The 11458-nt window shown below is 42.0% G+C and overlaps 1 protein-coding gene across 5 annotated transcripts in view; it reads right to left on the minus strand.

The window, feature by feature from the left end:
• The window catches only part of MLLT10 (myeloid/lymphoid or mixed-lineage leukemia; translocated to, 10), a 241484-nt gene that overhangs the window by 206962 nt on the left and 23064 nt on the right, over positions 1-11458 (minus strand). The gene's annotated exons all lie outside the window — the stretch shown is intronic.

Genomic DNA, 11458 nt, shown 5'->3' on the forward strand with positions numbered 1-11458 from the left:
GGAGGTGGTTCAAGCACCTACATTGAACACCTTCAAGAGCAAATTGGATGCTCATCTTGCTGGGATCCTATGACTCCAGCTGACTTCCTGCCCTTTGGGCAGAGGGCTGCACTTGATCTTCCGAGGTCCCTTCCAGCCCAAATGTCTATGAAATCTATGAAACATCCCTCCAGGTCAAAAATGACCCATCCACCACCGCTCTCTGGGTGCAGCCTCCCCAGCCAATTGGCAACCCATCTAACTGTGGAGGCATTGCCACCACAATCTCCTAATTTTTTAATGCGAATGTGAGAGACAGTGTCAAAGGTCTTCCTGAAGTCCAGAAAGACTACATCCACCGCGACACCTGCGTCCAAGGATTTTGTGACCTGGTCATAGAAGGCAACCAGGTTGGTCTGACAGGGCCTGCCTTTAATGAACCCATGTTGGTTGCCCCTGAGCATACACTCCCCTGCTGGTCCCTCACAGATGTGACCTGGATAATTTTCTCAAAGAGCTTCCCCAGGATCGATGTAAAACTAACAGGCCTATAATTTCCTGGCTCCTCCTTCCTCCCTTTTTTGAAAATGGGGACCACATTGGCCCTTTTCCAGTCCTCTGGCACCTTGCCAGAGCACCATGAGTGCTCATGAAGCTGTGCCGGGGTCCTGCAATGACCTCTGCTAATTCCCTCAGCACTCTGGGGTGGAGATAGTCAGGACTTGCTGATCTGAACACATCCAGTCCCACCAGAAGTTCCCTGACTAGGTCCTCTCTGACCCTGGACCTGGCTCTGCCTCCCCTGGGACCATCGGAGGGATGACCTGGTCCCTGCTCAGAAAAATGGAGGCAAAGAAATTGTTAAATAAATTAGCTTTGTCGTCTGGTGAGGCCACCAGATTTCCTAGCGTATCCTTCAGAGGCCCCACATTATCCAGGAACCTTCTTTTTACCCCCTATGTATTTAAAAAAGGATTTCTTGTTATCCTTGATCCAGGTTGCTAGTCCCAATTCCATCTCCACCTTGGCTTTCCTAACAGTCCCCCTACAATCCTGAGCAGAGGTACAGTCCTCCCTTACACTGTCAGTATAGTAGAATTCAAATTTTTCCCGTTGGAATGGTTTGCAACACACTTAATTTGTGGCAGATTAATAAATTAAGAGCGAACTTCAAAAGCTGAACTCAGTAGCTCTGTTCATCTAGAGCACAGTAGCAGACCCATTCAGCTGAGGACCCTCTGGAAAAAAAGCTGCAGCAAACAGCTAAAGTACCTCTTCAGAGCCAGACAGCTATTTGCTGGAGCTATATGTAGTATGGCTGGTTCATAAACCCTCATCTTCACTAAGGCTAAGGCTAAGGAACCTAACTCTATAAAGAATTCAGGTTCTACTGTACTTTACCCCTTGATAGCACTGTTATGATTGAAGAGCAAGGGTGACTACTATATTCCAAAACAATAACTTCAATAAAGATAAAAGAGGGCATTGCACAGGAGTCGGATTAGTACCACGGGGCAGCAAAAACAGAATAACGTCCATCCAACCTCAGGGAGCAACATGAAAAAAAAAAAAATCAACACTTCAACAAATCAGCCTCTAGCATATGTTACTGTGACTGATAACTCTGACTGCCAGTTTTCATGTCTCATTCACATGGTGATACGGCCTCAGAGTATTGTTTAGGCAAGAGGATTCCCCTTCAAAATATCCAAGAGGGAAAAAAACACTATGCGAAAAGGTCTTCAAGACTCCAAAGGGGGGGTGGGGGGAAGAGGGGAGGGAGATTGCTTATTCACCGCCTTATTCACCGCCAAAAAGAAAAGTAGAAAGCAAATATCCAGCTTTTCACAATCTTAGGGATAAAAGAACATAATCAATTATAAAAATCTAAAGATAAAATGCTATTTATGCAGAAAAAATTTGAAGCAAAAAAATATTTTATGGTCAGATAACTTTTAGAAAATATTATATACAACTAGCAAGCATAAAATTATATTTCCTTTGAAATCTATTTTAAAAAAATCATAGAATCATAGACTCATAGAAGTAGGGTCGGAAGGGACCTTTTAGATCTTCAAGTCCGACCCCCTGCCAGGGTGAGAGAAAAAACTGGGCTCAAATGATCCCAGCTAGGTAGGCATCAAGCCTCCTCTTAAAGACCCCCAAGGTAGGAGCCAGCACCACTTCCCTTGGAAGTTGGCTCCAGATCCTAGCCGCCCTAACTATGAAGTAGTTCTTACGGATGTCTAATCTAAACCTACTCTCCAACAACTTGTGGCTGTTATTCCTTGTTATGCCACTTTAGTTCTAGAAATCTGATTCAGATCATTTAAATTTCAACATTCTTAAAAGATTTCTGCAATTCCTTATGGCTCCCCAAGGTCAAATATACTAGAACAGGGCTGTCCCACCTGGTTGCCATTGCCCTTATCACTCCAACTGCAGCAGCAGCAGCAGCAGCAGCCAGGGTCCCCCTCTGTCCTCCAGCTTCTACCTGACCTAGCCCCAGGGATGAGACAGAGAGAGACTGGGCAGCACAAACAGCCCATAGTACTGGGGGAGCTAAGGACCTGGAGCACCTCTGTTGTGCTGTACAGGTGGGGAGCCCACAGCTGGGCAGCCAAAGGTGAGCTGGGTGGAAGATGAAGAGAAGGGAGAGGGCAAGAAAGGAGAGCCTGTATATGCATGGGGGAATCTATGCGCATAGTGCAGGAGGACACCCATAAACACAAAACGTGTAGCCTGGAGGGGTCCATGGCCTCCACAGCATGAGGCCCCCAGGCACTTAGAAACTGGACAGCCCTGTACTAGACCATATTAAAAATGAATTTTCAAATTTTCTTAAGAAAAACTATCACTATAGCAAAGAATAGCAAAAACATAAAAATATTTTTTAAAACATATACCCCCATTATAAGCACAATTAAACTTATGCCCCTGCCACACCTTTTCACCAAGATTTTCAGTTACCTAAAATGGTTTTAGTGCAGTCTCTTGTCAGATGAGACTGAGGTAAATCAAAAGATAATAATTTTAAACAATGATTCTTCAAAGATAAAAATAAGCCTCATTTTCCAAGGTCTGCATCTTTCCGTAAAGCAGGTTTTTGAAATGCACTTTATCTAGAAATCAAACATTTTTTTTGTTGCAACTGGAACAAAGTGTAATGGGGGATTGATAGATCTGATTCCATCTTTTGGCTCTTGGTCTAAAGAAACAACTTTAGTGTGCATCTCATCAGTGACAAACTAGTGAACTGCTTAAGTTATGATTAATTACAAAGCATCCCTGATACACAAACCACATCAGAAAGGTAACAAGAAGTTGTTTTAGTTTCAAGTTGATTATTGTTAATTGATATAGAACTATTGGTGAAACTTTCAAGGCATAGGTAGGGCAATTTCCTAACATGTGGCTTCTGAGGAAAGTATGTTAGGTGGCAGTGATAAAAGAATGGTTGGAGAGAAGACAAAGAAAAGTTAAATCTAACATGAACTATGAAAGCATCTAAAACCCATTCAGCTCCCCAGTCAATGTGGGATAAGACCTAGTGTAACTGGAGGGCTAGCTAACTTATAGGTAAGAGAAATAACTTAAGACAATCACTATTAATATTCAAATAATGTTCCAATAGATCCAGACTCGGTGCTGAGCTCAAGAAGCTGACAAAAGTTACCATTCCAGGGAAGGTCCTAGGGAATTTGGTAATACTCCTGGCATCCCTGCCTCAACTTCCTTAGGAAAACAGTCTAAAGGCCCAGGAAGGGGCAAGGGAAACCTTACCAGTTTCTGAGACAAGAGACACACGCACACTTAGACTCCATCTGGCAACTTGTATATTGTTATTAAAGGATGCATGTATTAGGGTGCAAGACAGCAGAAGACCATCACCTGTAGCATATGGAAAGATATCTGAAGGAAAATCATGACTGTCAACCTCCTGATAAACACCTTCTTCCTTATGAGTGTGGATAGGATCCTCTTGTCTCAGAAAAAGATGAACAGGGAAGTGAGAGTCCTGCTTCTTGATTCAGACAAGCACAGTTTGTACGTATTTTCTTTATGAGAAAGGAAAACCAAAAATACGCCTGCCTGTATAAATGCATGATATGCTTTATTGTCAGGGGTGGCCTACAAGCTGCATCTGGTCTGCAAAGCTGTCAATCCAGCCCACAGGGCCAGAAATTTTCCCAGCACCATGGCAATTAACTCTGCCACTTTGCCTCCACCTCCAGAATTCCAGTCCTGCAGGTAAGCTCTGCAAACCTCCAGGGCTGGCTCCACGTTCTGGATGCAACCTATAGGGCCAGCTCTTTGTTCCAGATGCAACCCAGAGGGCCAACAGAATTGGGTACCCTCATTTTATGTCATGTCCAGTTTATGTAGTATGTGGAAATGGTAGTGTTTGCTGTAGGACTGGAGGACATGCTGATCTATTTCAGACTCAGCCTGTCAAGCGTTGGTAAGCTGGATTTATCAACAGAAAACCCGAAACAGTCTCAGCTGAAAGAAAATCCCAGTGCTGAAACGCACCACCCAGGCAGCCCAGAAAAGTCAAAAAACAAAACAATTAAAAATCTATGCACATAAAAATGGAAGTGAGACAGTGGAGTACTGTGGCCAGTCAGTTAGCTAAAGCAGCAGTACATAAATAAATGCAAGTGTACGTTGCACTAGCAGGAATACTGTATCTACTGCTGTAGAGAGGTGACAGAACCACTTTACTTAGCACTGGTTAATAGTCCTGTGGGCAGTTCTGGGCTTGGCAATTTAAATAATATGTGGAGAAACTGGAGTAGAGCCAGAGGCAAGGAACAAAGATGATAAAAGGCTTGGAATACTAGCTTTATGAGAAAGAGTTAATGAATTAGGTATGTTTAAATCTGGAGAAAAGGAGATTAAGGAGGGACACAACAGCAGTGTTTAAAAACTTGAAAGGCTGCCATAAAGAGGAGGCGGAACAACTGTTCTTCCCTGCAGCAAAGAACAGGATAAAAAACAATGGACTTAAACTGCAGCAAAACAAACTTAGATTCAATTGCAGAAAAAAAAATGTCCCTACTGCCAAAACAGTAGGACAGCAGGAACAAGCTGCCCAGACAACTTGTGACATCTCCTTCATTGGAAGTTTTTGAAGAGCCTAGATAAGCATTTCTCTGAGGCAGTATAGGAAAAAGCATTCTACATCCATGCATGGAGTTGGAATAGATACCCCTTGATGTCCCCATGAGCCCTATGATTCTATTTGGGACCTTCTTCTGGAAGAAGACCAAATGGAGGCAGTATCCATACGAAGGAAGTTGCTACTGAGTACGGACTAGTACCACTGCAATTAACATAGAAACAAGAAGTCTGAAGGAATAAAATAGAAAGAAGGGTTACTAAAGAACTCCTTGAATTGGTAAAACCTAAAAAAACACTGGGAATGAGTAATATCAAATTATACAGGACCAGAGAAAACTAAGATTACCTTCTATTCAGACTCAGCCTCTCTCAAGCCTTGGTAACTTGGTTTCATCGCTGGGAAATCTTAAATGAGTGTCTGGCTCTAGATCACAATGAACAAGGACACAGAGGAAAAGAAGTAAAGAAAAAAGGGTAATGGCAAAACAGAGAAAAGAATACAGACACTTCTTGACATAATTGTCTACCTTTACAGTAACAGCTACAGACAGACAGGCATTTGAAGGCCTTTAGGTCAGAGGCTGACAATATTTTTCAAGCCACAAACTAGAACAACCTAGCTCTAGTCCAGCACTGACCAGGTGGCTTTGGCAATGCAGCAGCAGTGAGAAGGGTTTGCCAGGTTGCTAAACCAAGCAACTGGGAGCTGTGAGGGCGACAGCACCACTTCTCCCAGCCCTGCCACTCCACAGCTGGGACACAAGCGGACCTTCCAGCTGAAGAAAAGCTGTGCTGGGGCCCAACAGCTAGAAGCTGCTTCTGTATTGCTGAAGCTTCTTCCCCCCACCCACCCCTGCTCTAACTGATCCCTTCTGGCTCCACAGGCCAGAACCAGTGGTTATGCAGGCGGGATTTGACCCGTGGACCATATGTTGCCATCCCCTGCTTTAGATCAGCAGTATATTGTGGGTCAAAAATCTAGAACATAATTTTGTCACTACTGACACTCAAGACTTTACTGAAAACATTCTTGAAAGGATGGATTCAGGCTAGAAGTGTAATGAAAAATATTATCAAAATCTAAGGAAATGAAAAAGAATTCTACATCCTGTATCACCTGCAAGCAAGTGGAAATATAGAAAGAATTAAGAGAACTATTGGAAGAGACTCTAAGAAAAATAATTACGTGCTCATCTAAACGCCAATATAGAATTCTCCCAATCATTTTAATGGCTTTCAGGGCCACTGCCAGGAATTCACATGAACTATCATCCCACAAAGTAATGACATGATGAGTGATGCAACTGCCAAAAATGTGGTTCAGCCCGCTAACAGGTGACTTTCAAACTGCGATCCTAAGAGACAAGTAGGTCAAAAGTTTAGTGAAAATTAACACATTAGTTCAAACTGTGGCAGTCAATCTGAAAGGAAACCAGAAGAGAGTGGGAAATATTTTAACATTCTTTTGTTTGTAAAGTTTTGTTAAGTAGAAGACCAAGTCTTAATTGAAGGATTGGACAGAAAGGAAATCGTTCTTATGGTTTATTAGGAAGGACCTACCTTATCGCTCCAGTATAAAGTCCAAGGTGGACCGGTTGAAAACCTCTAGTTAAAGGTCAGAAAGGAGAGCAGTAGGGGGGATGTCATGGTGGGCATCTGCTATAGACCTCCAAACCAAGAGGAAAAGGTGGACAAGGCCTTCTTTAAAAAAAGTGAAGGAAGCTTCCAAATCACAGGATTTGGTTCTCATGGGAGACTTTAACTACCACAACACCTGCTGGGAGGGAAACACAGCAATATACAAGCAATACAACAAGTTTCTGGAGCATGCTGGGGATAACTTTTAATTCTGATCATACAGAGGCAAATGAGGAGGGAGCCTCTCTCCACCTACTGCAAACAAGGAGGAATTGGTTGAAAATGTGAAAGCGGAAGGTAACTTGGGTGACAGTCACCAGGAAAAGGTAAGAATTCATGGGGCTTCAGAAATGAAAATTTTAACAAACTCAGGGACCTGGTAAGCAGGACCACTTTGGAGACAAGTCTGAGGGGGTAAGGAGTCCAAGAGAGTTGGCTGCACTTTAAGAAGGCTCTCTTAAGGGTGCAGGAGCAAGCTAACCCAATGAGATGGAAGAATGAGAAGTGCAACAGGAAACCAACCTCGCAAAACAACGATCTCTTCAAGGAGCTGAAACTCAAAAAGGAATCCTATAAAAATGGAAACATGGTTATAGTTTCTCATACTTCCCATCTCTTCTCATATTAGGGAAGATTATAAGAATATCACATGGGCATGAAGGGAGAAAATTAGGAAGGCACAATTTGAGATGCAGCTGGCAAGGACCATAAAAGGCAATATAAAGAGATCCTATAAGTATGTCAATAGCAAAAGTAAGATCAGAAATTCCATAGGTCCCTTATGAAATGAGGAAAGCAGTCTAGTCATAGATGATGCAGAGAAGACCCAAGTATTTAATGCTGTTTTCAACTTCAATTTTCACAAACAGGGTCAGCTACCAGATGACAGAGATAGGGAAGGAGACAAACAGCCTACAGTAATGGCAGAGCAGGTTAGGGATTACTTAGAGAAGCTACATGCCTTTAAGTCAGCAGGTTTGGAGGGGATGCATTCAAGGGTACTGAAGGAATTTGCTGAGGTAATTTCAGAGCCATTGGCAATACTTTCTGAGAATTCATGGAGGCAGAGTGAAGTCCCAGATGACTGAAAAAGGGCAAATATAGTACACATCTTTAAAAAAGGAAAGAAGAAGGATCCAGAGAATTACAGACCAGTCAGCCTGACCTTCATTCTTGGAAAGATCATGGACTAAGTCCTCAGGGAATACACTGTGAAGCATCTACGGGAGAACAAGGTGATCAGGCACAGTCAGCATGGATTCACGCAGAGTAAGTCATGCCCAACTTATCTGATTTCTTTCTATAATGAAGTGACAGGCTCCAGGGATGAGGGGAGAGCACAGGACATAGTATACCTTGACTGAAGCAAAGCTTTTGACATGGTCTCCTACAACATTCTCATTAACAAGCTAAGGAAATAGATGAAAATACTGTAAGGTAAATACATAACTGGTTGATTCATAATACTCAATGCATAGCCCTCAATGTCTAGCTGAAAGGCGGTATCAAGTGGGGTTCCCCAGGGATCTGTCCTGGGTCTTGTTCAACATCTTCATCAATGACTTGGGCAATGGGATCAAGTGCCTACTTAGCAAATTTGCAGGTGACAGTTGGGTGAAAATGCAGATACTCCAGAGGGCATGGCTAGGATCCAGAGTGAACTAGACAGACTGGACAAATGGTCCACAACCTTGGGACAAAATAACCATGTGGACAAATACAGACTGGGGAATGACTGGCTAGGCTGCAGTACCCCAAAAAGGAACCTGGGGATTACAGTGGACCACAAGCTGAATATAAGAAAACAGTACACTCTTGTTGCAAAAAAAAATCCAACAATATACTGGGTTGTATTAACAGGAATGTCACCTGCAAATGAAGAGAAGGGATTCTTCTACTCTATTCAACACTGGTGAGACCTCACCTTTGGAGTACTGTGCTCACTTTTGGGCTCCACACTTCAAGAGGGACTTTGGAAAGTGTCCAGTGAAAGGCAACAAAGACAATCAGTGACCTGGTAGGCAAGATTTATGAGGAAAGGCTGAAAGAACCAGAACTAGGATTATTTAGCCTGGAGAAGAGCAGACTGAGGGGGAATTTGATAACAGTTTTCAAATACCTGAAAGGTGAATACAGAGAGGATGGTGATGAGCTTTTCTCCGTGGCTGTAGGGTACAGAACTAGGAGCAACAGCTTCAAACTGCAGCAGGGGAAACTTAGGCTGGAGGTTAGGAGGAATTTTCTACCTGTGAGGGTAGCCTGAGATTGGAACAGGCTACCTAGAGAAGTTGTAGAATCTCCATCCATGGAAACTTTCAAAAGCAGATTAGACAGACACTTACCTCGGCAGGTTTAGTCAGCGATGATCCTGCCTTGAGCAGAGGGTGGGACTACATGAATCTATTAGGTTCCTTCCAGCCCTACTTTCCTACGATCTTAAATCATAGATAAAGTGAACCTCATCCAGTGATTTACCCTATCCACAGAGAAAAAGGTAGAAGTCCCCAACAGGTAATACCACAGTAGTGAATTAAAGGCCTCTGCAGGGAAATATCTTTCTTGAAGAATATTTTGGTTATTTTTTAATATGTTCAGTTATTCAGGCAGGTCACCTACAAGTTGTGACCAGTACTACAGACTACTGAATCCACTGTGGTTGGTCTGTACAGGAAATCCAGACCAAAAAAAACAATACCAATAAGCATAAACATAAAAGCATCTGATACCTTTTTCTCCTTGTGTTACTATTGTAGTTGCATAGAAACAGGTTTTAGATAGTCCATATTGGAAATATGGATAAGCTATAGAACTTGAGTACAAGAGGACTGTCGAGTGGTAAAATGGTCAACACTGTTTTTAGAATTTTAATTAAAAATGTCCAGTTTAATACAAAGCTTGTAAATATACATGTAACTTACTTCCATGTATGCAAATCTCTATACCATTATAAAGAACACGTTACTTTAAAATATGCATCTTATAGACACGATGGCATGTACTAGGAAAACATCATCTTGACAACGGATATGGACATAAATCTAGGAGTACTGACATTCTGATGAGCATTCATTGAGAGCAGAGTTTCAGATTTCATGCAAGGGAGAATAAAGTCTTATTTTTTAAACAGACTTAAGACTTTGTTTAACCTTCGATTCAAACGGAATTTCTGAAGTTTACTGTACCATACAAGATGCTTGAAACCATTTGCCATACCTTTTCAACACTCCCTGCCCATCCCCACTCAAAGATTAGGCCTTCCTGGGAAACAACCACCCTGGCTGTGCTCTTTGGAACTCAGTAAGGGACTCTGCTGCCACATGTAGTAGGACTGGATGAGAATCTAATCCTAACAATTTCCCCAAACTCCAAACTCATCCAAACAAAGAAAAAAAATTGTGGTTAAAGTACTCAATTGCACTGCTTTTGTTCTGTATACAAAAAATAAGAAGAATAATACTTCCTTACGTTGCAGCTAAATTTATTAATGTATGTAAGGTACCGGGTTCCTATGGTAAATGCCTGAGGAATGCCTACAATACAGTAAAAAAAAAAATCACCCAGTTACTTGAGCCAAATAAGCCTGTGCCGAGCTGCATGCTGCCACAGTTAGACCACAACTAGTACCTGAGCTAGTCATCTCTGGTAGGTCTTCACTATGCTGCAGTGAAAGAACTGACTATTTTTATAGACACACCCTTAATAAATCCTACAGGAAACAAAAACAAAACAAAAACATGTCCAGAAGCGATCACAGAACAGACCTCCTTTGTACACAATGGATGGAGATTATCTGAATGAAAACCAGACAATTTCATACACCAGCTTTTCACACTGGAATCATACTAGTCCCACTGCACCTCTGCCCTTTACATTCATAAATGGATAGATGAGAAGGCAGAATTTAGTCTTTAGTAGAAGTATGTGGAGAAAAAGTTATTTCTTAAAAATCCTTGGAATGCTTCATTTCACAGTAACAATTTCACCAAGACATAAATTTATCAATGAAAATTTTCTTTAATACTCAGAAAGAGCTCCAAATTGGTGATGCACTAAATGATGCAAAGGATAGGCATTAAGGGTTGAAAACTCCCATTTCATCTTTTCCGCATGCAACTTTGTCATAGAACTTGCTTGTGAAACATGGATTAAAAAAAGTTATTCCTTGAAGATGTGCTAGTGAATTTAGGTTGCCCTATAGTTTTGATGGTTCCTGGTTTTCCTCACCTAACAGGTGATGTATTCTAAGCAGCAGCTTCCTATGAATGCTCAAATTTGTGTATATCATATTTACCCAAATCCAAGACATCTTAAATTCAGATCCCACAGTAATTACAATAAAATCTCTGTCATCCGGCATCCCCGGGGTAAGGTGATTGCCAGTTATGTAAAAATTCCAGTTACCTGAAAATCCCTGTTATAGGTTTTCAGATAACATGGAGCAGAGGAGGGGGAAAGGGCAGCCACAAGCAGGAGTGGGGGAGGAGGGGTGGCGGCAGCCGCACATGGAGCAGTGGCAGCAGCCACCACTATGTGAAAGCTTTCCCCTGCTCGCCCTCCGTGGCCGGCCAGCTGGAATTTCCAGTTAATAGAATTTCCTGTTAGTTAAATGCCAGATAGTAGAGATTTTACTGTAGATTCTATACATAGAAAATTTATAAATTTGTTATAATTTTCACTGTCTAGAACCTAATTAGTTGAGAACTTATCTTAAATTTGT

The sequence above is a fragment of the Crocodylus porosus genome, unplaced genomic scaffold (genome assembly GCF_001723895.1).
Source record: "Crocodylus porosus isolate Cpor-Errol unplaced genomic scaffold, CroPor_comp1, whole genome shotgun sequence".
NCBI classification, from domain to species: Eukaryota; Metazoa; Chordata; order Crocodylia; family Crocodylidae; genus Crocodylus; species Crocodylus porosus.